Source organism: Buteo buteo, chromosome 21 (genome assembly GCF_964188355.1).
Source record: "Buteo buteo chromosome 21, bButBut1.hap1.1, whole genome shotgun sequence".
NCBI lineage: Eukaryota > Metazoa > Chordata > Aves > Accipitriformes > Accipitridae > Buteo > Buteo buteo.
In genome coordinates this window covers 383,078-409,978 of record NC_134191.1, presented here as the reverse complement: position 1 = coordinate 409,978, position 26,901 = coordinate 383,078, and the positions used below count along the sequence as shown (strand labels likewise).

General features: G+C 43.7%; 1 protein-coding gene across 5 annotated transcripts in view; it reads right to left on the bottom strand.

Moving 5' to 3' along the window:
- The window catches only part of TMCC1 (transmembrane and coiled-coil domain family 1), a 185,925-nt gene that overhangs the window by 110,202 nt on the left and 48,822 nt on the right, over window positions 1–26,901 (bottom strand). For 3 of the 5 annotated variants that reach the window (XM_075053003.1, XM_075053006.1, XM_075053013.1), the window contains exons 1-2: window positions 16,020–16,123; window positions 12,025–12,271 (exon numbers count right to left, since the gene is read on the bottom strand). The gene's annotated coding sequence lies outside the window, so the exon portion shown is untranslated. Of the gene's footprint in view, window positions 1–12,024; window positions 12,272–13,026; window positions 13,045–16,019; window positions 16,124–26,901 lie in introns of those variants that run through there. The other 2 variants (XM_075053005.1, XM_075053004.1) reach the window with 2 other exon arrangements.

Sequence of the window (26,901 nt, the reverse complement as noted above, 5' to 3'; positions counted from 1 at the left end):
CACACTCACTGAGGCTAAGAGCAAAATCCAAGGGAAGCTAAAAGCCTCACAGCCCAGAGGATGGCAAGAGGGTGAAGACGAGTTGAGATACGTGATGTTTCAGAAAAATGCATAAGGAACAGAGAGAAAACATGGTCATCAGCACAGTCTGCTCCCCTCTCAACTAGAAAGCTCCAGGCTGATATGGACCATGACAAGGAAAAACTGCTACAGCAATATTCACTCCTGTCTCATTTAAAATGCAGCTTTAAGCACAGTCCTGTTTGTCAAAACAAGCCACAGTTCATTGTTTGAAGAAACTGGTTTAAGCTGTTTTATCAATTTTCACTATTGCAGGGATATACAGCAGCAGATGATCCAATTTCACCGCAGCAGATGCAACTGTTTGATTACCATGGGGAAGACCAGCTATGGAGGTACTTCCTTCACAGGCAGGAGCCTATACTGAGCCTGTTCAGAGTAGTACAGCAACAATAAAAGCCTACCTTCAAATACCAAATAAATTCTATATATGCAAAAGTTAAAAGGAGTAATTCAGTTTCTTTCAGCTTCCCCCTCTTTAAAGAAATCTTTCACTAGAACAGATTTAATTTCTTGAAGCATCTCAAATGTTTCTGTGGTCAGTTGCACTTCTACCCACTTCTCCCATTAACATTTGCATTATCTGGATCAGATTCTCCACCCTCTGCAAAAACACAGCATTACTAGGCCATGCCAAACATTTTGGCAGGACCTTTTCAGGAGAGGAAGGGGTGAGGGGGGGAAGAGATCAAAGCTGCTGTTATCCTCATTGCCTGTCTGCCAGGAGACATTGCCACTTTCAATGTGTCAAAGCTGACTCAAATGTCAGGAACAAGTGAACCACAAAGTGGAAATACAGGTATTTTCATTCTACTTCCAAGGGAAGACGAAAGGTCACACTACAGCTATTTCAGGCATTACAGAGACTTTTAAGTGTGCTAGTCAAAAAAGAAAAAAAAAAAAAAAGAGATGGACTCTCACTTTAACTCCTAGCAGATTCATCTGTGACAATGCCAGCACAGAAGCTGGCAAGATTTAGCACCTCCAGTTCTAAAAGAAAGGTTTATTCCAGGCTTGGAGTTGTAAGAGGGTTAAAGTAAGTTAAATTAGCAGGCTTGTAAAGAAAGATATCATCTACCACCAACCCACGCTACACGCGATTTTAACATGTGCTTTTAGCCCTGGATTTTGGAAAGCATCCTATTTACAATGACTCGTGAAAGAAGAAAGTAGAACTAACTTGGCACAGAGTGGTAAAATACTCCCCCTGATGACTCAAAACCAGTATTAACTCTCTGATCTTTCAGGACTGTTGACTCAACTTACTGAGACTAAAAGACAGACCAAAAGAAGTTTTCATTTGTCTCAGCAAAATCACAACGCTTTTCCCATTGATTCAGGTGCTCTGGGTATTATGTATATGAAAGTCTTCCATTGATACTTAGCATCAAATGAGTTACAAAGTAGAAGTTTCACTTAAAACAGTTTACAAAGACTAGCTCAAACCATATTCAGTCCCAAAATGGCAAAAACTTTACTAATCCAAAACACTGATAACCATGCCCATACTGCAATCCAGATCTTTAACACATCTGCTCTGAACAGCATACCTTAACCACTCCCTACAGACAAAAAACTTGGACTCAAAAGAAGCAACATGCATCTCATATGTGATAGTTCCCTCCATGCCGTTGAGAAGGATACCTGAAAAGCTCTACTGTCTGAAGACCACTGTCATTGGAAAAACCTGCTTGCAGGCTGCAAAACCTGACAGCTCACTGCATTAGTATTGCCTAAAAGGTGACACAAAACAGGCAAGATAGACAAATTCCGATTAGAAGTTAACAGGACTCACTAACAAACTGATGGCTTACATTGCTCTACCACTTCCAAACTGTCTTTTGTATTCATGATACAGTTTCATCCCTGCTCTTCAGTGATGAAAGAAAATTGTCCTTCCTGATCTTTCTTCAAGTGAGCCAGTCCAGAGAGCTTTTAATTAAGTGCAACTCTTAAAAAATTATATTAGTATAACAGTAATGGCCTTAATCTGGGGCTGGTTTGTTTAAATGGCTTTTTTTTGTAATTAAGCATTAGCAAGTCCCTCCCTCCAGTGCTACAAACAAGATGTTCAGCTCACCCATTAAACACTGCTCTGAGTGCTTCAGCCAACACTTGACAGAGGCTGGGAGGACCTACCAGTAAAAGACTAACCTATCCACACCCCCTTACCTACACTCATTCCTAAGAATCTGCTACTAGCTGCCAACAGAAATGGGATACAGGCATAATGTGTTTTTAACTTGACTCATTATAGCCACTTCTCCAAGTTTTAGGTGGCTCAAGCACAGCTTGAGACAAAGAACAGTATAACTGAGTATGTATGCACCCTACCAGGTAGAAAGAGTGGCAAACTAGTCCCTGTGCCTCAGGAACACAGTCCAAGAAGAGTCACAAGTACCTGTCCTTAAGTACACAGGCACGCTGCCAGGCTGCTCCTCTAGGGCTGAGGAAGGAACCCAACATCCCAACATAGCCACAACTCCTCACCACAGCACAACAGCATGCATTTGGAAACGGAGTCCGTGTTAGCTGTAGACACAACCGTTACCACACAGGAGTTGTGACTTCCCTGCTTTGTCCCAAGCACGCTGAGGTTTATTTTATCACTTGTGCACTAATATGGGACCTTTTTAGTGCAAGTTTTGATATACCAGAAGTACAATCACTGTTCCACACTTACTTTTAATCACCTTGCTTGGCATGGACATAATATTTCACTGCAAGGTGAAATACCTTCAACTTTGCCTGACTAGTCTTGAGAAGGCTTTTAAAAGGAGTAAAGGCCTAAACTTTCTGGACTTAAGCAATAAAAATTCTGACACCCATCTATGGTCCTTTTCTTCTAATAAACCTAATTATGCCTTTTTAGAGAGAACACACACAAATTGCACAAACACAGCACAGCTAAGCAGCAGCACACACACAAATATGCTAGCTCTTCAATATCCACCTCCACATCCAACTGCACAAAGACAGTAGTTAAATCAGTGATTTTGGTATAAAGAAACTGGTCTTGACAACTTGCTTGCCAATGGGAATCAAGTAGTCATACATTTAAAGCCTCAGCCAAAATCAGAATGTTTCCTCCCACATTCATGGCAGCGTTCACATGGAAAAAAATCCACAAAATCTTTATCCAAAGCAGCACTAAAAGGGAACAGATTTGTTTGAAACAAGACTGAAGTTTACCTACCACTGAGGAGATGCAGGCTTATAACCAGAGCCAGAACTAAGACCCATGTTAAGGGCTCTTTACAGAACCATTTTTCAACTTGGGTGTCCACCAGAATTCCCAAGTCACTTTCTGCAGACATGCTTTTCAGCTGGTCAGGCCCCCAGAAAGTATACAGGTATATAGGGTGGCCCACATAGGGTATATCACCTGCTACATGGGGTGGTTCCTCCCCTCTCAACTCACGAATTTTACTCCCCCCCCCCCAGTTCCCTCCCCAGGTTAAACCACAGCAGGCAGCTAACACCACACAGCCGCTCACTCACTGCCCCCCCCCCAGTGGGATGGGGGGAGAGAGTTGGGTAAAAAAAAAGTAAAATTGGTGGGTTGAGATAAAAGCAGTTTAAGAGGACAGAAAAGGAAGGACTAATAATAATAATAATATACAAAACAAGTGATGCTCAATGCAACTGCTTACCACCTGCCAACTGATGCCCAGCCAGTTCCCAAGCAGCGACTCATGCCAGCTTTTCCCCCTAGCTTATATACTAGGCATGATGTCATATGGTCTGGAATATCCTTCTGGTCAATTGGGGTCAGCTGTCCCAGCTGCGGCCCCTCCTGACTTCTTGTGCCCCCCAGCCTCCTCACTGGTGGGGTGGTATGAGAAGCTGAAAAGTCCTTGACTTATTGTAAACACTTCTTAGCAACAACTAAAAACATCAGTGTGTTACCAACACTACTCTCATCCTAAATCCAAAACACAGCACTATACCAGCTACTAGGAAGAAAATTAACTCTATCCCAGTTGAAATCAGGACACCACCATCACAGGGATCTGGGATACTTGAAGGCTCATCTTCCCAGTAAAGACCAAGATGAAGATAGCAATCACCAGATACTTTTCAAAAGCCATATTTAAACCATCCAGGCCAAACAGCTACAGGGTTTTTTTTTGTAAAACACACAAAACACCCAGCCCTTCCACCATTCTAATTACCCACTCTTAAACAACAATTTCTACTAGGCTATCATTTCAGATTTCCCTCCTATTAGAGATACAGAACAAAATAGTTCATGCAAAGGGTTTTAATGATTTTTTTTTTTACATGTAACTGATTAATATGCAAGAGTTTTGTATCTTTAGAGACTTCTCCCACTACTCTAATTCTATTACCAGACTTTTTAAAAAAAAAACCCCAAACAAAACAGCATCAATACATAGCTATGGCAATTATGTAATTGAAGAGCTCTTAGAACAGAGAAGCCTGTCACTAATTCTGACATCTTTGGTCTAGAACCTGCTATACCAGTTCCTCACCTATTATTTACTCAGGCTTTTCACCATGTTCTGGAGATCGAAAAAATTACACCAATAAACAAAAATGGGTAGCAAGCTCAAAGGACCTAAAGCTCCAGAGAAAATTCTGCTTGACAGTCCCCAGTGAGGGGCAGAAATTTACTACAGGAGGTCTGGAGAGACAACATCGATCACAGTCTCCCAAAGAGTCTGAACCCATGTTCCTCACCAAGAAAGCCAGCAGTTCTTCTCCTGAACTTCGTTTCTTAATGTCTTCCTAATTTTAGAAGTTATCAAAAGTATAGTTATAGTGGCAACTTAAGGAAAAACAGTTATCATCTAGAAGAAAATCCATCAGTGACTTTTCTTATAGAATAGGAATCAATTTTTTCTGCAGCTAGAATAATTTAACCCTTACAAATCCTTATTAGGTTGTCCACATAGTAATAAAATGCCTGAGGTTTACTTAAGTGAATGCTTACCAAGATTGAATAGGTAAGCACTTGAACATGCAGACAAGGTAATGTTTGGTTATGTAGTTGTGGTTCACTTTCTTCAAAGCTTCCCCTTGATTTACATTTTTATTACAAGCTGCCCATGTTCTAGCCTATTCCCAATTACATTAAGTATTTCCCAAGCCAAACTTTAATAACTTCTCTCTATAGTTCAGTTATCAATTAATTTCTTAGAACTCTCAGAAGATTGAGATTAACATTTCCTACATTGTTTCAGCTTTAAATCTCAGGAAGCTTTCCCTCCATCGCTTTTTCCAGATGGTCTTTAATTAAACATTAATAGTCACAAATATTTGAACACCTTTATAGATAAACATCTCCCCAGCTGATTAGAAAAAGGTAAAACTGAAGAGGGGAAAAAAGAATGTAATGAAGATTCAAACAAATCAGCTCTCACACACTGGGGCCAGAAAATTCCTAAACCTGGAACTAGGAGGAAGAAGCCACCCTGCTCACCACAGTCTCAATTTCTCTCCCAAGCATGGGCAGTCACAGATTTTGGAATGTCAGCCCTCCTTAGATGTGGCTTTAAACTTCGCTATCATTGTCACCTTTGCCTCCTCGAAGGTCTCTGGAGATGTTAGATGGTGCAGCTAAGCAGTGTGATCACAGGTTGGCTCCTCCTTAGCAATTGCTATTGTAAAAAGAGCCATACCTACACCAGAATTTCAAAGGTGCTGCACTGGTGGCAAACAATAAACATTTCTGTACTGATGTCCCCAACAAAAAAAGATGAAGAAAAAAGATAATTTGAGCAGCACAGATGCAGCTACATGACAGGTATTGAAAGGCCACAATAGCAGCTGTTTACAGGAATTCCAACAAGTTTTTTTTTAAAGAATCAGTAACTCCAATTCCAGAACCCCACGAAATGAAATTTCACCCATCAAAGTAAAAAATGCACATCTTTTTCACAACAATATTGCATCTGGTCACAAGATAAATTAGTAATCTTTGCCTTTATTGCACAATAGATTCCTTGCTTCGGAATTTCTGTTTTGAAATAAGTTGTTTTGAAACTTAAGATCAAATCCACTTAAGATCAAATTTGTTCAGGAAGTCCCACTTTCAATAAAAACCATTTTTCACACCAAACTGTGGTTGGCAAATAGCCGTCAATTACTCTCCACTGCCATGAAAGGACATGCTTAAGTTCAGATGCAATTTATTATGATCCTTGCTATAGAACTTTTTACAGATTTCTTTTAAGAATGCTACTTCAGGCATTAAAAATCAGCAGAACCTGACGGTGCATCATGACATTAAGTACCAAAGGCACGGACTAGAGAACGTAGTTCCATGAGACAGCCACATCAACTGCTATTTTAAAGCACAGCCTCACCAAATACTGCAGGTATCCACTCTTGAGATCATCCAGTCAGGGATAAGAGAACCAACAATTATACTCAATCACAATCCTGATGCAAAGCATGGAGACAAAACATCTCAGGCAGTGAATCAACATGAATAGATGAGAAAAAAAAACCTGGAATACAAGGATGCCTCCAAATCATGAGTTTTCTTACACTATCTCATCAAGTAACACATATCCCTGTCTGGGGAACTACTCCAAATGGAGAAACAATACTCCAACCAACTATTCCCTTTTATCTTTTCTAACAGGACAAAAATACAGTTCTCAGGATGTAAGACAGTACTGAGTTTCTATGGTGGTCTTTGAAATCAAGTAGCTTTTTTTAGTACTGCTTAATGTATAGACATGCATGTTATAGCGACACTATGAACCTCAGCGTTATAGAGAACTACACAGACTAGCTTAGGTATTGGAACAGTTCAACCATATTACCCACCAACAAGCAGATGAAATTACTCTGCCAGCCCAAGAATGGTGCCATCCAATACTAATCCTGTCTTTTACCATTATGTGCAAGAGCTAGTAAGAAGGTACCATTGAACTAGGAGTGTTCAACAAATGATTGCTGGTTGTCTTTTAATGAGGGAGTAAGTGAGGCTACAGCTCCTACACCAATCACATACTGGATTTTCTCATGAATTAGGAGTGGAGGCTCAGATGTCAGCACAGCGGTTCTCAATCTAAAAGCTGCCATCCTCAAAGCAACTGAACAAGGTTAGAGGTAGTGACAGTTCTTTTCTTTTTCAAACACATGCCTATCTTTTCAAAGTCTCATATAACATGACCACAGAACAGAAAAACCATGCTATTCTAGCAGTTCCTTAATAACCTCGCACGAAAAAGGTGGGTCAGCAATAGTGGGTCACTGCCAGTTCCTGGAGTTTGCTAAAACTTAAGCATTTTTTTCAAATAAAAGTTATGTGCCAATTTAAAGGGGTAAAGATCCTCTTAAGTTTCACAACCATCAGTGCCTATAGAGATTCTCTGTGCAAATGTATTGTTTTATTTTGTGATCAGCAGAGACTGCATGAGGAGACCAGGCCAAAATTCACTGTCAGTACAGCTTCATATTCAACTCCAGCCTGCCTTCAGTTGATTTACTGTTATCTCCACAAACACAGACACACAAAAATAATGAGAAATGGCTAAAGTAATTGGATTATAGATTGTTTGTCTCCCTTTGGGTGGAAGTTTGCAGTCTGACCTTTTAGTTCAAAGCCATCTAAAACAGCTGAAGAAAGACTCTACTTCCTGGATGAAAAGCATACTTCATTAAAAGCTTACACTTCCACAAAATGAATGAAAATATTTCCTTGTATACCCAAATATCCACAGTTGTGAGGTTTTATCACTAAACCATAAGGACAAGTATTAACTGTGTTACCACAAATAAAGATGGTTGTCCATTAATGACCTAGAAGTGCCCTATTACCTGGGGTTTCTTTTTAATGTATTTACAGATGAAGGGTAACTTAGGGCACAGTCAGATGAGCCCAAACTGGCAGCAGCCAACAAGCAAAAAGGTTGTTGCTCCCCTTATCCTCCACTGAAGGTTGCCATCCCCTCCATTCTGCTAGTTGTCTGCTCAATTCCCTAACTCTGCTCTTTTAAGTAATATAAATTTTAAAAAGAAAAACTAGCTTAGGAACCAGAGCAGGGGGAGCCAGGAAAACAGAACAAGTTCTTAACTCTTTTTAGCAGCAACCAAAAAACATATCTGACTGTTCTCCAAAAAGGAATTTGTTGTATTTGCTGTTTACTTAAATATTTGAAGGCTTCCTTGGGCAAGCTTACTAGAGAATATACACAGCACACTCCGAGAAGAGCAGAGGGAGCCTGTATTCAGCAGAGGACTGAAGTCAGTAGTTATTGGAATGCACCATGAAAATGGATGCATTCCCAGCAAGCGACAGATGCCAAAACAAAAGAACCCTCAATGGGCACATTTCTTTAGGAAGCCAGAGGAGTTCACAAAACTAGCAGAGTTTAGTAGCTAGAACTGGCGCCTTTTGGGCACCGGGGTTAAATCCGAGCTGATCCTAAAAAATACTGGATGTCTTCAAGTGACACTGGGAGTGTTACCTGTGACAGACATAAATTTTACTTTTTAAAAAGAAAAAAAAATTTTGTTTTCTTAGACTGTCTCAACTAGAGCAGACTCTTTTTAGAGATGAAAACTCAAGATGCTCATCAAGGAGTTAAACCAACACTAAACCAAAAACCACTTTGGATTTTTTTCTTCTTCCACAAACTGGAATTGCACCTGAAGCATTTAAAGGACTTTGGTAAACCAGAACCAAAACTTACTCTTTCAGCACAACAAACCATCTGAAAACGAACACCCGCAGCAAAAGCGTGACAAGCATGGGAACTGCTCTGCAGACCAGCAAGCAGCAGCTGTTCCAACCTCCCCATCCCCACCACACACAAGCAGCCCTCACTTCCCTACCAACCAAGCAGTCACACTTCTCACAGGTATTCAATGTGAACTAACCAAGCTCTCCCTGTTAAGAAAAGGCTCGCATATCCAATTAATGCTCTTCCTCAGCAAAGAATTCAATGTTAATCTACGGCCATCGAGCCACATCAACCTGTGCTTTGCCCTAGCAAGGACACAAGCATATCCCACTTTTGAGACCTACTTCTGGAGGAGTATGAGGAGACATATGTGCAGGGGTTTTGCAGCAAGCTGCAGCTCCCACGCCACAACACTGGTACGGGCAGGTTCAGCTGGGACCACATCTCACTGCCCCAGCTTTAAGAAGTTGAAAACAGTGGTGCAACACGAAAAGCACCCCAGCTCCAACAGGAACGCTGAAGACCAGAGCTAGAGGTTATCCCAACTGAAAGCCAGTATGTCAAAGGATCAGAGCACCACATACCTTGAAGGGACTGTTTTCCAACAACGCTTTCACCTTCTAGTCGGTCAACCATTACTGGCCCCAATCAGTTAAGTTCAGTCATAACAGATCCTGATCAAAAGTCATTCTTTTTTCATTTCTCCAATTTTAACCATTATTCAGCCTCAGACTCATGGTAACCCATGCTCACTGCTCCGTACAGACAAGTTATATTACACCTTACTACTATGACCCACTAAAGCATAAGATGTTTCTTCAGCACTCTCCTACAGGCAGTGATTTAGAAACACTGAGCCTCTATGGGTGCAGTACTTCTGTCAATCCCGGAAAAGGCTACAGTCTTTTTGCTCCAGACTAGTATACCTGGAGATCATGAAAAACACATTTATTTGCTAACAGGATAATCACCACAGCAACTAGCTTCCACGTAAATAACAGCCAACAACTCCAGGACAAAGACAGGCCACTAAGGAATTTGTTAAGGGAGACCAACCAGCTCACACAGATCTGAAAAATACTGAAATTTGCCAAATTTACCTCTGAAGAAGCTGTAAGCAAGTGTCTGCAAACTTCTTATCATAACCCATCACACAAGTTGAATCAATGGCACTACTATCCGTCTCAACATCTCAGTGCCCTTTAATATCCTTTGAAACTTTTTAGACACCTTGTAGGGCAGCTTTAGGGCAAGATTCTCCAATATACACAATTTCACCTTTCAGACCATTTCTTTATATCAAAAGAAAACTTTATCTTCTACTAAAATTCTTTGCCACTCCACAAATTAGTATTTACTTCTAATCACATGAGTTTGAATAATGAAACTGCAGTTATTGCAAATAACACTTAAATGATGCTTTTCATGAAATGGAATGTTTTGCAGAGGTAGATCAACCTCATCTTACAGATTAATACCTTGCTGAGGGACATACAGTCAGGGACACATGGAACCTATGTATTCTTGCAGGCTTTCAGAGCTACTGCAGGAATTATTCAATTTTCACAGAACAGCAGCTTTTTTGGGAAATGCACACCGATTTTAATTGATGGAATTAGAGAGACCATAACTTATTTATATACAACTAAAAAAGGCACCTAGTTGGGTTACAGAATCCAAGTCCCTGGTACAATATCTAAAACACACACTAAGATCATAATGGGCAGCTCAGCAAGCCATTTCACTCCTGAAGCTCCAGTGTGTTTCTCCAGTTATCATGAAAGCAGCTCACAGGAAACAAAACCACTTTTCTGCCCAATGCTGTTTTAGTGTACTACCATAGCCAAATAACAATGCCCAGGTTAGACTGAGGAACACGTTTCAAATTTGCTGCACTAAGTTCTGCCCACTCATAATAGAGAAATTTACCAAGCTAATCACCCCTTGAGCCTAGCTCTGCTTGTAGGGGTATGATGGGAGGAATAGCTGCAGTACAGATAAGGATTCCCTTCTCAACCACAGCACTTCACTGTCAATTAAAGTTTACACTAGCATTGCAGACACAGTCCATTTTGCCTTCCTGTTACGGCAACATCATCATCAGGCTATCAAGCCAGATGAGTAGGTAGGTTAGATCTATGTCCCTCCAGTATTGTCTCAGCCTGAATCACTGGGGCTCGTGCATAAAAGCTGTTAAGAAAAGTCTCTGCTACATACTGTACAGTAATGTAGCATGCTGAATGATTCAGTCAGGTATCTACTTTCAGCACATTAGTTTTCCTTTTGAAAAAAAAACCCTAATGAATAATCAGACTCTTCTAGAAGACAGAGATGTATTTGGCTACCTTTTGCTGTAACCCACAATTAATTGATAAGACTGCCACTGCCCTGGAGTGTTAGCATGAACACCTAAATCACAGAAAAAGATAACCATGTCCAAGTAGTTTACAAAAGGAGAGTCAACAGATGTTATCAGTGCACACTGGCCTCTTCTAAACCCATACAGAGGAAGTTAGCCGACTTCCTCATTCCAGGTTTAGAATTCAATATGAAAGTACAGCTAAGAACCTTAAGGTAAAATATAGCTGTGCAAGCTGGTGAACTTCTGCACTTCTTAAACAGCTAAGGTTCTCCATCTTCTGTCACCAGGGTGGGACAAAACTGCACAGAGAAAGCCCACCCAGCTCTGCTAGTCTTGTACATTACAGGCAGATTGACCTACAAGACTGCACCTTTCTGTAAGCAAAAAGACCACTGCGCTATGACCTGTACATGGGAAGGCAAGCAAGACCTACTTCTTTTCTAGCCTTCATTGAAGATGCTTTCCAATTCAAGGCAGCTGTCTTCTAATTTCATCTGAATGCTTTACCTAACCAAATAGAGAAACCACCACTGCCTCCCAGGTGTGTTTCAATGACTACTTAATGTCTGTCAAATGCTTGGAAGAAGAAAATTTCTACAGACCTTTGTGGCATTTAAGAACTGAATGGGTAAGCAGTGAAGGCTCAGGTCATACAACACAAGTTTTTCTGAAAGGAATCCTTTGAATATTCCTACAGCAGGTTCAAACAAGGTCACCCTCCATACAATGCCAGCTGGATATTCTAGTGCTCGTACAGTTTCACTGTGCATATGTATATTCCATTGCTAGAACGATGAATAATGGTGCAGATCAATCTGAATCTAGAAAATGTACGCCTAGAGTTCTCTTGTTCTCTTTGCCCTATAATCAGATGGCCTTTTCTTCCCATTTGTTATAAGTCATTATAGACATACATACCTCAAAATTGCTCAGGCTAGCTCATGTCTTTGCATAGATATGCTCACAGTTGTAATCCAAATGTCTTCAACAGAGCTCTAATTTTAAAAATACTTAGAAGTATAAATTCCACAGGAAAGACGAAAGTCAGAGGAGGGAAGGAGATACGATTTATCAGCTTCTACATTTGCAGACATCTGCAGTCAGTAGTGTAGGTCATTTTCAGAGTAAATCTTGGCAACAAAGCTTCTTTGTAGAGGAGAAAGACCTGCCAAAATTAACAAGGATGGTAAGAAACACCATTAACATCTGATAAGCAACAAAAAGCACTACAGATTCAGAGTCTCCTTCAGAAAAAAGAATTAACTCTTACTTGAAATACTGGGTTTCTGCTAGCTTTGATGTATTTAAAATCAGAATCAGGCTCTGAAGTTACCTCAGTACTTTAACCTAATAAATTATCTCAAGGAGGAAAATTCTCTAAGCATTCAGATAATGTTTGATCAAAACAGAGTGTTCAACACAATGCCACAGCGCAGAGTGCCTCATTTCAGACAAAACTTCCCAGCTCATTAGATGCCTTGATGTTCACTACATATTTTCACACAAATGCTTGTGTGACCAGTGTCAGACTAAAGAATTAAGCTGCTGTCCAAAACGAGAATTAACACAGAGTGATGGAAGTCCAACAAAGCATGGATGTAAGGTAAATACTAGGGAAGTTCCTGCACAGCATCAACATTTAGGAGTGTTGGTGTACTTCTGAACTTTTCTAGTTTGGATTTAAGTTAATAAAACATAAACTCTTAGGGCACCTTCTATTCTGTGTTTATATGTCACATAGCTTGGCAGATCTAGGTTCCAAATCAAAGCTGTTCAATGTTACTGTGATACAAGTTTTTGTACTTTTGGTACAACAGTAGGATTCTTCTTTACAAATAAAAAAGGTCAGCTAGTTTTGCGTTAGCATAAAATGCTTCTGAAAGTATGGCGAGATTTCATTTTGTAAAAAAGACACTTAACTCCATACAATCACTTGTTTTCTTCTTCTTTCCTTTTTCTTCTTGACCATTTGAACATGCTTGGCTGGAGGAACAAGAATTCAGAGCTTATATTCAAGCTTAAAGAATCAGCTCACTGCTGTGACAACATCCAGTGTCTTGGCTCTTCAGGGGTTTTAAGAATTTTAATTTTAGTATTTAAATCATAGCAGACTACTTGCTTTCTAGTAATGCTGACAAATCACATATAGCCTGCCACACTGCATTTCATTCACGTACCTTCACTTTTTCCAAAGGTGTCAGTTTATCCACTATTAAACATTGTGCCAAGTTCACAGAATCACAGACCAGCTGAGGTTGGATGGGACCTCTGGAGGTATCTGGTCCAACCACTCTGCTCAAGCAGGGCCACCTAGACCTGGATGCCCACAAACCACTTTAACAAGTCTCAGTGTTGAAACACTACCCCCTCTCTTACACTAGGGAGTTAACGTAAGTCCCCTATTAGTTCTAAAGAAACTCATATGCTCATCAAGAGGGTACAATCTTCTCTGTAAGTACCATTTCATCAAGCAGTAACCAAGCACGCTGCAGTAATCAGCTTTCACAGTGCCTTAGAGGACAGACATAAGGGAGAACCACTAGCCATATTTTAGGGGTGAGGAAACTTCAGATCCATCAAGGGGAAGCCACTCAGCCAGCTCACCTGAGCAATAGCTTAAACTCAGTGATTCCAGTTCCCAAAGCCTAGCTTTCCTTAGAAGACAACAGCTATGAAACCAGTCGAGAACACACCACATCAGGAAAACACACTGGAGGAACAGCTGGAGAGAGAGAAGACTCTTCCCCCAGACCTCTAAGCAAAAATTCCTAGAAACCCAGCCCAAGATATTATCACACCAATTATTTTTGAATGGTTCAAAACCAAATTCTCTGAAAGGCCAGATGAGATACTAATAGGTTTACCTAACTCCAGTGCAAGCTGCAGCAGCCCACTCAATACCAACACCACCAGCTTACAGACAGGCACCAAACCATTCACCTGACCAGCACAGGAAGTGACTTTCTAGATATAACACACTTCCTAAAGAAAGTACCTCTTTAAACACACAGAAAAAAAACTTTAGTAGTCCTTCAATAATTTCTATTTTGTATCTGAATTAGACGCAGCTTTTATTTATTGGATCTTTAGCTATGATTAAGTAAGATACAAGAGAGACCAAACCATGCCAGAGACCAACTGTTATGTAGTACATGGACAGGGAAACCCCAAACTTTTTAATGAGGAAACCCCCCCTTTTTTTTTTTAAGATAAGAAACCCTGAAGCCCCAATTTATTTCTAACACAAAATGTACACAAAGTAGATCTTCTCCACCCTCAGTTTGCTTTCATATTTCAAACAACTTCCTGATCTGTTGAGCGGGTTTATCAGGCAGCTGAACTGGATGCAGTGGATACAAAGCTCCAAAAAACTTGTCCATTTGGCACAGGAACCCTGTGAGGCTATGGAGGTCATGGAGCAGTGCAAGTCCTGCAAGCTGACAGGCTCCACTGTCCCTAGACAAGAGAGGGGAGAGTCCCCCAGCATTGAGAAGAACAAGCCTCCCAGCTAGTACACCTGGCTTTCCTCACCTCTGGGCATTTCCAGACAGACAAAGAATCTACCCTGAGAGGAGCATCATCCTGCTGAATAAACATGAAGCTATCTTGCTTAAGACAGGACCAGCAGTGAGCAGCAAAGACAGCACCACTTGCTCCCTGGACTCAGGAGGACCCTCTTGCACTGGCTCAGGTTCAGGGCATTACTACTTCAACGGCCATACCTGTAGCTCAGATGTGTGTTACTAAGGGCTTCCACCTGGCAGAAAAATCCGATTTTAAGGTTTGTGGTCAATGGGCACCACTTCTGATGCCGTGGTAGTTACATTCCTCTCCTCCTCCTCTACACTTCCACTCAGATCTTTATACCTTCAGTTCATACCATACAGCTTCTGCTCACCAAGAAGCCTCCTTAAGCTTCCTCATTAGTCGAATCTCATAGCAAAAGGGATGCCTCAACCCACTACACATGCTTTGTTGGCCACAGTATTTGTTACTAATGCATGCTAGGCGTTTCCGGTATCATCGATAACAGCAGCCATACACACAAGTTCAGCCGACAGTTTCAGTTCCAAGCCTCACAACTTTTGGTACTAGTAAAGCTCCGAAGCTACCCCTTTACATCCAAAATTCTCTCCTTTAAAGGCCTGCCTCTGAAAACCCGTTTTTAGCACAGCAAAATTTGAGCTCACGTACATGTCGGCACAACGAAGTAATCGGCACTCACTTATCTCATAAGAGACAGCTGAAGCGGGAAGGAACAGGTGAAGAATACACCCAAACTTCAGCTATCTTTAAAAACCGGTAAGGTCCGGCGCAGCCGGCTCCACCAAAACAAAGAGCCCACGCACCCGCAGCGCCTTTGCGGGCGTTCCTGCAGGCGTGCACCGGGCCCCACCGCCCCCCGGGCGGGGCTGGGCGGCTGCCAGGGCTTCACGCCTTCCGCCGCCGCGGGGGCGCCTCCGCGCAGCCCGGCGGCGGGCCCCGGCCCCGGCGAGAAGGCGGCGCTCCCGCCCGCGCCGCGGGAGGCGACCGCCCGCGCCGCGGTGCACCTGCGCCCCCCGGCCCGCCGCGCCGCCCCCGCCGGCCGCGGCAACGAGGCCCGCGAGCCCCGACGGGCCGCGCTGGGGTGACCGGGGCGGGCGGCCCCGGGGCGGCCGGGCCGCGGCCCCCCTCCCGCGGCGGGGGCCCGAACCGGCCAGGGACAAACGGGGCGGCGGCGGTAAAGCGCGGCCGAACAACAGGTCTGGAAACGGGTGAGGCCGCCGCGCCCGCCCCGGGTCCCCTCAGCGTCGGCCCGGCCCGGCCCGCGCGCCCCGGGGAAGGGGCGCCCTCGGCCGGCACCGGGACCGCGACCGGGACCGGGATCGCAGCCGGGGCCGCCCCGCTGGCTGGGGTGGGGGGGGGTCACTCACCGGCCGAGCGGAGGCGCCCCGAGCGCGTCGCCGGCGGCTGGCTGCTCCATCCCCGCGCGCGCTCCGCCAGACCGCTCACCCTGGACGCGCGCGACGTCACCGCGCAGCCGCGAGGGGCGGGGCGCGGCGCGCGCGCGATAAGGTCGCCTGCGGGGCGGGGCGAGCAGTGACCTCCCCGCGCCTCGCGGCCACGCCCCCCGGCGGTGCTCCGCCCGCGGGCGGTGGCTGCCGGCGGTCACGTGTGCGCCGGGCCCGCGGGTTCGGCCCCGCTCCCGGCCCAGCTCTGCCAGCGGTGGCGAGGCCCGCCCTGCCGGGCCCGGGCCCCGCCTAGCCCGGGCCCCTGCCGGCGCGGCGCCCCCTGCCCGCGGCCCGCAGGGTGGCGCCCGTTAGCGAGTTAGGCCGCGGCCTGCGTTCCGCCGCGGGCGGCCCTGTGGCAGCCGCTCACCGGGGACATACCGCGTACTGTCGTGCCCCTCGACAGGAGCGCTCCGGGGCCCGAGGGGAGCCTGGCTGGGCCGGCTGCTCCAGCGGACCGGCGGTTTGTTCTTGAGGCAGTCCGGGGGCTGGCTGGCCGCCAAGCAGGCAGACCGCCGTGGTGCAAACGAACAGTTGCCTTGCTCGTCATTCCTAAGCGTCTTCCCAGCATCCCGAGCTGGAGACGAGGTCTTTTCCCCCCTCCTCTCCTAGCACCTTTCTGGAATGCTTTTTTCTCTGCTCTCTTGTTCCTTCTCCCATAGGCACAACTTGCCACCAAGCCCTGCAGGCCCTGCTTTCATAGCCGTTGCCAGAGAGAGGCCTCACATGGAACAGCTTTGCCAGATCTGAGCTCCACTGCATGGCCGCTTGCCTTGAGCAGTAACTCCTACTGCCCCAGATGATACCTCGGTGCAGGTGTTCCACTGCACCTTCGATCCTGACAAAGTGGTTGCACGAGCTCCCATTTGAAGTCCGTGAGGGGTGGCAGTCACTGAGGTTCTCTGTGTAACAACAGGCTCTAGGAAGGATTCATAGATGGTATCAGGTTGCAAATTGGTTTGTGACCTCTAGTTTGCTATACGGAATAGTGCTTAGGGTTGTGATGACCATACAGAGAAACTTCTAGAATAGTCAAACTGTATTATACACATTTCAGAAGGGCTCCTTGATCAGCTGCTTCTGGTTTTCCACCATCATTTTCATCTAGCAGTGAGTTGGATGAAGTGCCCTGAGAAGACACCAAAGACTAGGATCTGAAAGACACTGTTTCAGCTGACCTGACCATCTCTCTTCATCTCAACAGCGGTGTTATCTAGGGTGACTGGGCTTGTGTATTTTTAGAAGGCTGCACCCTTTCTGGAAGCTGATTCGATGAAAAATTTGCCTTGATCTGTACTTGTCTGATGTAATTAATGTATTTAGCCACAAAAAAGTTGGAATTTATACAACTTGACTTTTATTTCAAACCAGTGCTCATTACTTCTTACATTTTTTCATGTAAAGCTCAAGAATTAATGAACACCAGCCAATATCTTTCCCACTTAAATCCCTTCCTCACCGCCCTCAGCTATCTTTTCTTTTCTCCCCTGTCTCTCCCCCAGGTCACACTCTAGTGTGTCTTGAAGCTAGAGCAGAGCCTGGCTATGACACATTAGGGTGCTCAGGGAAGGCAAGAGCTGTATGCTGAATTCAAGCACTGCCACTTGAAGTTACAGTCACGGGGTGTGCAGACAGGATATGGGTCCTGACATGCCAAGAAAACCTAAAGGCAGGAAGTAAGAGATGGTGAATCTTTGCCTCCTAAAGCGAATATCCACCACTGACATTGTCAGAGCTCTGCTGAGGAGTGATGGATGTACCACCTGTCAAGTGCCTCTCCCTGCTTACCGCCTTCCTTCTCTGCTGCTTCAGTAGTCAAATAAGTCTTATTCCTTTTCATAAACAATTGGTCATCTAAGGTCTGGCTGGGCATTGCATGATTTGCAGGATCTAGGAAACAAGGACAGGTTATTTAAAGCTGACGGGAACTTGTTCCTTCCCCTATCTCCTAACAAAACATTTTGCAGAACTAGTAAGAGATGTTTTAATATTTCTTTTTAAACCATTTTTTTAAACCATTTTTCACCTCTCCTCCTTTTCAAAGCTGAATAACTAAGCACTGGGATCTTGTGTCAGCACATGAGAACAGAAAGTGAGATTGACCAAAAGCAGCAAGCGAATTTCATTGGCTAACTTCAGAGTGTGTACAATGTAAACAAACAGCATACATGTGGCATTTATATTCAAAATATTTATTAACTCAATTTTTTCTTATTTATTAATAACAAATAGCCATGTAAGTAACAAATCATTAGTGTTCGATCACCAGCTGATGATAAATTTGGCTTTAAACACATAAGGCTAGTAACTACAACATGATTAAGAATATCAGATTCAAAAGTCCATAGGAAATCTGTGGTTTTAGACAATACACAGAAGTGATGAACCAGGTAGCTAAGGAAGTAATTAGAGTACAATTATCCCTCTCTGCAGGTACTGGGTATTGATGATTTGGCTTATTAATTATATTCCTTCTTTATATACTTTCTAATAGGACTTTCTGCAATATATTTCTACATATTTGATCTTGTACAGTAATTCATTTTCAAAAAATATTTTATATTCACTAATTCAAAGAGGGGAACATTGCAAATCTACAAATAGATATTCAGGGAATGGCTTTTATATCACAGCTTTGTATCAGCATCTCTGTTTTTCAGAGCAACGGAAGCCAAAGGAGCTCAGTTTCTTTGAAAGCCAGACAGCACAATGTTTTTGTGCATGTGCAATCCATATCTGTAGACCTACATGTATCTATGGACCAGAGCCAACACTTACTACAGAGACTTCCGTTTTGGACACTTATCTGAGCTATCACTCATAATAGAGCTCTAGAATTTCAGGTGAACGATGTGGCAACTTAAAATCAGTTCACTCCTCGCACAGGAGAAAACCTTTGGACCCTCACTGGTCTCTGTCCAACACAGTGACTTGTGCCAGTGCAGAGTGAATGCAAAATAAGCACAGCAGGTTTTTTTCTGAGCTGGTGGCATTCAGCACAGCTCTTAATGCTCATTTGCACAGGAAAGTCCTGTGACAGACTGTGGGTCTAAATAAAATGTAGGAGGATAAAAGCTGGGCTAGAACACCAGAGCAAATAGCTTGCGTGGGGCTGAAACTGGGGAGGGTCTCTTTGTGCTTCTGTTAATTGATATTGATTCCTGCAGGGAAATAAAACCTGCTTGTGGACTGATTGGATTTACCTTTCTATGCCTTCCTCAAAACCTTACTTACACTACCTTACTACACTCGTCAGTTCTTATGATGCCACCCTTGGGTTGTTAGCCAGGCCCTTCAGTAAGATGAGAGTCCCCAGCCCTATAGATATGAACCACTGTGCCTCCAGGTGTTTGGGGCTTCTTTTTGGTTCTGTCCTTGTATAGTCTTTGCTCTTTCCATAGGGAGTTGCTGGGAGGAAACCAAGTAGCAGACTGAAGATGGACATGAAATAATCAGGTGAATTGAATGTAATGGACTGATAAATTACATTCAGATTAAAGCTTAGTTCTTTAATCTCCAGTCACTATAGAAACTAACCCTGCCTGACTGCTGGGATACCATTTCAGAAGCACCAGCAGGCATCAGCTATACTGCCAGAAATGGTGAATAAAGGACATGAGCTACCCTGGGAGTTTGTTACAGAGAGAAACACAAGCTCAGGAGGGCAGTTCTGGTCAGAATGGTGAAAAATCTTTGCTGATCTGACCTGGAAAAAATGTACCTTTTAATTCAGCATCAGCTCTCAGGGAGGCCTTATAGCAACAACCATGAGTTTGTTTTGCGACTGCCGTCCTCCTGAAATCTGATTCCCTTTACATTCACATGGCAACTTCATTCCGTCTTGCATAGCGTCAGAAGACATGGCTATGCAGACATAACTCACGTATGCAAGCACAAAATTAGGCATGTACATTTGAAATGTGCAATGAGGTAATGCATACTGAAAGACAGGAGAATAATTTTGAAGCTGTTCAGGTTAAATAAGTTATTGTTCTCTTCACAAATTCTAGCCACACCAGGAAGTAACCATATCTGTTCTCTGAAAATAAGAAATAAAGCAGAACATTGGGCCTTGCTTGCAGATACAATGGCGGCTGCTTTGGCGTATCTTTTAACCTTCACTGGCATGCTCTCACAAAAATGTCAGCAGTCATAACAACATCGCTTTTGCTATTATGGCAGAAATAAAAAGTGCTGAGCTGCAAAGCTCACCATTAAAAAAAAGGGGGAAGGGGAAAGAAAGAGTTAGCCTGCAGGCCTTAACTGAAAACAGGCCAACAACTTGGAAGCATAGAAGGCAGAATAGGGGTCAGGAGTTTGCTAAGAGGTTTTTCACAAATACACATCGTGTAGGTGCTTTCATGGCAAAATGACACCTGTTAATTGGGTAAATCTGGAAAGACTGGATAAAATAGGAGAGAAAGTTCTCCAAGACTGTTCCACTGGAAGCTGTGACACAGCAAGACCCAAATACCAATTCAGGTAGCGACTGGGTCATCTCAGATCAGTGTTTAGGGCAGTACTGAATCCTAGGAAAGACCACCAGAAAGTTAGGAGTCTAAGTCAGGTGTGGAATTTGAACCCACAGAGTGAACTTGTCTAACATGTCAGATACCAAATGCTATGGGCAAACTGGATTCAAACTGATTGGGATGTAATTTTGCAGCTAGTATTTATACCTCTGTCCTGGTTTCAGCTGGGATACGAGTTCATTTTCTTCCTAGTAGCTGGTATAGTGTTGTAGTGTTGTGTTTTGTGTTCAGTATGAGAAGAATGTTGATAACACACTGATGTTTTCAGTTGTTGCTAAGTAGTGTTTATACTAAGTCATGGATTTTTCAGCTTCTCATGCCCAGCCAGCAAGAAGGCTGGAGGGGCTCAAGAAGTTGGGAGGGGACACAGCCAGGACAGCTGACCCAAACTGGCCAAAGGGATATTCTACACCATGTGATGTCATGCCCAGTATATAAACTGGGGGGAGTTGGCCAGGGGGTGTGGATCACTGCTTGGGAACTATCTGGCCATTGGTCAGCAAGTGGTGAGCAACTGCATTGTGCGTCATTTGTTTTGTATATTCTAAATTTTTTTTTCCCTTCCTTTTCTGTACTATTAAACTGTCTTTATCTCAACCTACAAGTTTTACTTTTTTTTCGATTCTCTCTCCCATCCCACTGGGTGGGGGGAGTGAGCGAGCGGCTGCGTGGTGCTTAGTTGCTGGCTGGGGTTAAACCACAACAACTTCTAATTCATACCCATGCAACTCAAGTTTCAGGGAAGGGAGTTTTGTTTGCTTTCAAGGATGCAATGTCAGGTACACTGGAACAAGCATCCTGTTAGTCCATGTCTTATCTGGACTCTCTGTGGCCTAAAATTTCAAATGCTACTGGGGATTCTGGATGGCTCTATTTTGGAGTTTGCAATATAAAACAGCCTCTAGGAACTTGGTTTATGGAACTTTTTAACACAAAGGCTTGTTAGGGCACCATGGGTTAAGTAACCAAAACTACTACATTGAATCTGCAGGACCAAATCAATAATGCCAATCAGTTTATGACTTCTCAATGCTATTGTGAGCAAGAGTGTCCACTGGAATATTAGGCTTCAAAGCTAGCTAAGGCCTCTGATGGGTACCAGAGGTGCAATGAAAACTATGCAAGGGCAGAAGTATGGTGTGAGCACTAACTGCGTTGCGTCATTGCTCTGGTATGCAGACTGTGTTTAATTAGTAGTAGGTAGGCCTATGTCCTGGTTTCGGCTGGAATAAAGTTAATTGTCTTCCTAGTAGCTGGTATAGTGCTGTGTTTTGGATCTAGGATGAGAATAATGTTGATAACACACTAATGTTTTAGTTGTTGCTAAGCAGCGTTTCTACCAAGTCAAGGACTTTTCAGCTTCTCATACTGCCCTGCCAGCGGAGGCTGGGGGTGCACAAGAAGTTGGGAGGGGACACAGCCAGGACAGCTGATCCCAACTGGCCAAAGGGATATTCCCCACCATGTGATGTCATACCCGGTATATAAACTGGGGGGAGTCGGCCAGGGGGCACTGGCTCAGGGATTGGCTGGGCATTGGTCAGCAGGTGGTGAGCAATTGCATTGTGCATCACTTGTTTTGTATATTCTGTTACTATTTTTTTCCCCTTTCTTTCCCTACTAAACTGGCTTTATCTCAACCCACGGGTTTTACTTTTTTTGATTGTTTGTTTTGTCCTCCATCCCACTGGGTGGGGGGAGTGAGCAAGCGGCTGTGTGGTGCTTAATTGCTAGCTGGGGTTAAACCAGAACAGGGTATCAAGTTTAAAGTAAGATAATTCTGTCCAAAAAGCATATAATGGAAATGAAGTATAACCAGCATGGACCATAGGGTCAGAAGGGAGATGGGATGAAAAGCCACCTTCATCTAGGTAACTGTATCAATAATACCTTATCAGGCCAAAATTACCTATGTAACAGTGTCAGAAACACCAAATTTGGGTACCGATGTAACAAAACTGGGACCAATGAGGAAAAATAATTAGAGATGGGTTGTTTATCTGTGAGGAGTTTGGGGAGAGCCCATGCTCCAGCATGTGACACAGTGCATCCCCCGCCATGCAGCAGGCTGTGCTGCTGGGGAACTGACAGCATTAGTGAGGTGATGCTGGGAAACACCCCTGTGTTTGGGCTGGTTAATATGTTGTGTGGGATACATTGTCCCCCATAGAAGTCCACTGAGCCTCTATTGCCTTGCCCTCCTATGGAGGGCCTGTGCTGAGAACAGGCAAAGTAGTGATAATGCTGCAGTGCTGCATGTGGGGAAAAGGCAAGGAGCAGAAGAAACACTCCTTGCTTTGAAACTTCTTCTCAATGAAGTGGAAAACCCTGCAGAAAAGAATGGAGCATAGCTGGGCATTATCTTGTTTCTCATGCTTCAGAGATTGCAGGGCATGCTGCAAATGCTGTAAATGAAGCTTGATTTCCACGTGGCTTTGCATGTGTAGAAGGCATTGCAGAGAGAGGAGCCAAAAAAGGCATCTCCCCTGAATTGGGTGGGACTTACGTAACATTTAAGGTCTGCAAACACTCTGGCTCATAAATCCTCCTAGCATGTGCTATATGCGCACCTATGGTGCATAATTATGGCTTCTTCATTACTTCTTAGATTTATTACCTGTAAATTACCAAGGCAGAGGCTGGATTTCTGAAGCAAAGACTGCCTGATGGGAAGATCCTCCCTTGGAGAGAAAAAAAAAATTAGGCTGGACAAAAGGTGAGCATCTCTCCCAGGAGACAGGATCAAATGAGCGCTGCATCCTTGTGCAGACTCCCTTCAGTATTCACCTTCACCTGCCGAAACCCAGCTGAACCCTCCACAGTCTACCTTGCCTTTGCAGCTTTTGGAGACATTTACGCTGGCAAAGCGTGAAGCCAAAGTATTTTACAGATATCAGTTGAGCCTTTCACTCACTACTTCAACAGAAGTAACTTGAGAGAGATGGAAAACTGTCTACTGATGGATGTAACTAAGCATTTGCTCCACAGAATTCTAGGACCTTCCAGAAAGTGCTCTGTATCTTGCCTGCTCTGTTAAGTACTGGGCTGATGCACAGGACGTGGTTGTTATGACCGATTTTGACTGGCTCAGTCTCTGCAGGAGAAGTCTGGGGACTCTGTCCATACTGGCTGGTAGTTTTGCTGAGACAGAAACTGCAACACTTACTTAGACTGTTCACTTAGAAAGGGTTACAGAAGTTTGAAAAAGCTGAAGAAATACAAAATTAATTAGACTTCTTAAAAATGTTCTGTATGTGTGGTAAAGTAATTAAAGATCAAAAGGGTATCTCTACTGGAAAACATTAGTTTAAAAGATTTTCATCCTATTTCCCCTCTTGTGTTTAGCAATGGCTAACATCTAGGAGGTGTGCGATACCCACGTGATAAACAAACTCCCAGTCAGTGTCATGAAAAAAGCCTGCAAGGCATCTGTTAAACCAAACCTTAGTGAAATCATGTTGCTTTACAACAGAAAGAAAGTCTTGTGAGCTGTGGCATAACAGAGATGGCAGTTAAAACACAAAATGCCCTAATAAAACAATCACCACTTGCAAGCAATTTAAGAGGGGTAAAATGTAAAGCTTGTTTTTCTCAAAAGCCAGTGGCTGGAACTAAAAACATTTCCTTAGTAACCCAGAATCACAGAATGGTTGGGGTTGGAAGGGACACCTGAATGTCATCTGGTCCAACTCCCTGCTCAAGCAGGACCACCTAGAGCCAGCTGTTCAGGACCACATCCAGATCATCTTTTAATATCTCCAAGGATGGAGATCATCCAGATCATTAATGCAGGTGTTAAATGGGACTGGACCCAATATTGACCCCTAAGGTACACTGCTAGTTACTGGCCTCCAACTAGACTTTGTGACACTGATCACCACCCTCTGGGCCTGGCCATTCAGTCAGTTGTCAAGCCACATCAGACTGTTTACCCAGCCGGTACATCTAACACGTGTCTATGACAATCTTATGGGGGACAGTGTCAAAGGCCTTACTGAAGTCCAGGTAGACAATATCCACTGCTCTCCTCTCATCTACCAGGCCAGTCATTTCATCATACAAGTTTATCAAGGCGGTCAAGCATGACTTCCCCTTGATGAAGCCACGCTGACTACTCCTGATGATTTTCTTGTCCTTACTGTGCCTGAAAATGGTTTCCAGGATTAGCTGCTCCATCACATTGCCAGGGATCGAGGTGAGGCTGAGCAGCCTACAATTGCCTGGGCCCTCCTCCTTGCCCTTCTTGAAGATAGAAGTGATATTTACTTTCCTCCAGCCTTTGGGCACTACTCTCAGTCACCATGATCAATCAAAGATTATCAAGAGTGGCCTTGCAATGACATCTGCCAGCTCCCTCAGCACTCCTGGGTGCATCCCATCAGGGCCTGTGGACTTATGGTCCAGTTTGCTTAACTATTCCCTGACCTGATCCTCTTCCTTGCTCCAGCCTTTCCCCCTGGTCTCTGGGACCTGGGACTCCTGAAGGTTGGTCTTGCTAGTAAAGACTGAGGCAATTAAGCATTCAGTACTTGAGCCTTTTCCAAGTCCTGCATAACCAGGAGCCCTATCTCCTTAAGCAATGGGCCCACATTTTCCTTAGTCTTCCTTTTGTCTCCTATGTACTTAGAGAGGTCCTTCTTGTTGTCTTTGACATCCCTGGCCAGATTCGATTCCATTTGGGCTTTAGCTTTCCTAACGTTGTCCCTGGGTGCTCAGACAATGTTTCTGTATTCCTTCCAAGTTACCTGTCCTTGCTTCCAACCTCTCTATATGCTTCTTTTTTGTGTTTGAATTTGGCTAGGAGCTCTTTGTTCACCCACACAGGCCTACTGGCATTTTTGCTTGACTTCATATTCATTGGGATCGAGCATTCTTGAGCTTGGAGGAGGTGATCCTTGAATATTAACCAGCTTTCTTGGGCCCCCCCTTCCCTCCAGGGACAACACAATGGAGTAATTTTTATTAAACCTTCCAAATCACAAAAGGCTAGAATGACTTCAGGGCCAAGAATCAGCAGGAAGTGCTTCAATGGGAATCTTTTCAGGCTAAACCCCAGAAGTCCAAGAATGGTAACAGTGCTTTACTTTTAAATTCTCCAAGAGTGGTTCCTGATCAGGGGCTCACTTAGTCCCAGGTACATGTATGAACAACTTAAAAAATGCCAGACCAGAAATTATTCTAATGTTGATATGCAGATAGAGCCATGCCATATTACTGTACCAGTGAGCCAGCTGCTTATGTTTCAGCAGCGAGTTCAAACTAAGCTCCAGGTTTCAGAACATTTCCATGTTTCCAACTGAGCTGAGCACTGCATCCCACACCCATCAGTGCACACAAGTCATCCACAGACCATAGTGAGAGTGAGATGCACCCAGCTACAACACTAGCAAGAAAGCAGAGGAGTGCTGCAAAATGTGAAGTGTTCATTGTAGAGCAGTGAGATTCTTTCACTGTGTTGTTAGCAGACTTCCCATAAACTCTGCCAGCAAGTGGCTTGCTTCCATAGGTCTTGAAGTCAGCAGCTAACTTCAGTAGCAGACAACATTTTCTCTAGGTACTTCTTCACTTTTGTTCCTCGTGGTTCACAAAGTAGAGCACAGCCTCCCAAGGAGCAGGAAAAAAAACACCTTTCATTGCCAAACAGACTCTTGACTCTGACCTCTATGTCAAAGGAGCAGAAAAGGACAGTGATGCCAAGGTTGGCTCTGAATGGTTACTATGGCTTGAAATGTCCTTAAAAGGTACAATCCATCCAGTTTCAGCATATCAGAAACACTTAATCCAACCCGGGGTATATCAGAGCAATAGCATATCCCCAGTTGGGTATTAAAGGGGCTGTAATTTGATTTTCTGGCTCCTGTGACTAAATTGCTGCAGCTTTGTTCTTGTGGTCCAGAAATCCTAGGGAGCTTTCAATGAAATTACAGCTTGTTATAACTTGAAGGGTGCACTTTACTCTCTAGATAATGATGTAATGCAATAACATGATGAAAAATAATGTACTTTCATTTGCAAAGTGCTCTGTCTCTTGTAAGTGCTCCAGTCCAGCCGAGAAAGTTAATAAAAGAAAAGTAATTAATGCAAATAGTAACAAAAATGTAGCCTTTTCCATGTGGCATTTCCAAGCAAGTCAGCCTCTTATCATTGCTTTTGAGCTAGATAAATATGATCAAACCCCTCTGCAGATGGAGATGCTGTATTAAAACATGTGATGGTGAGCTGAAGGACAGTTTGAGCCTTTCACAAACACTGATGCCTGTGGCTCATGGATGTGT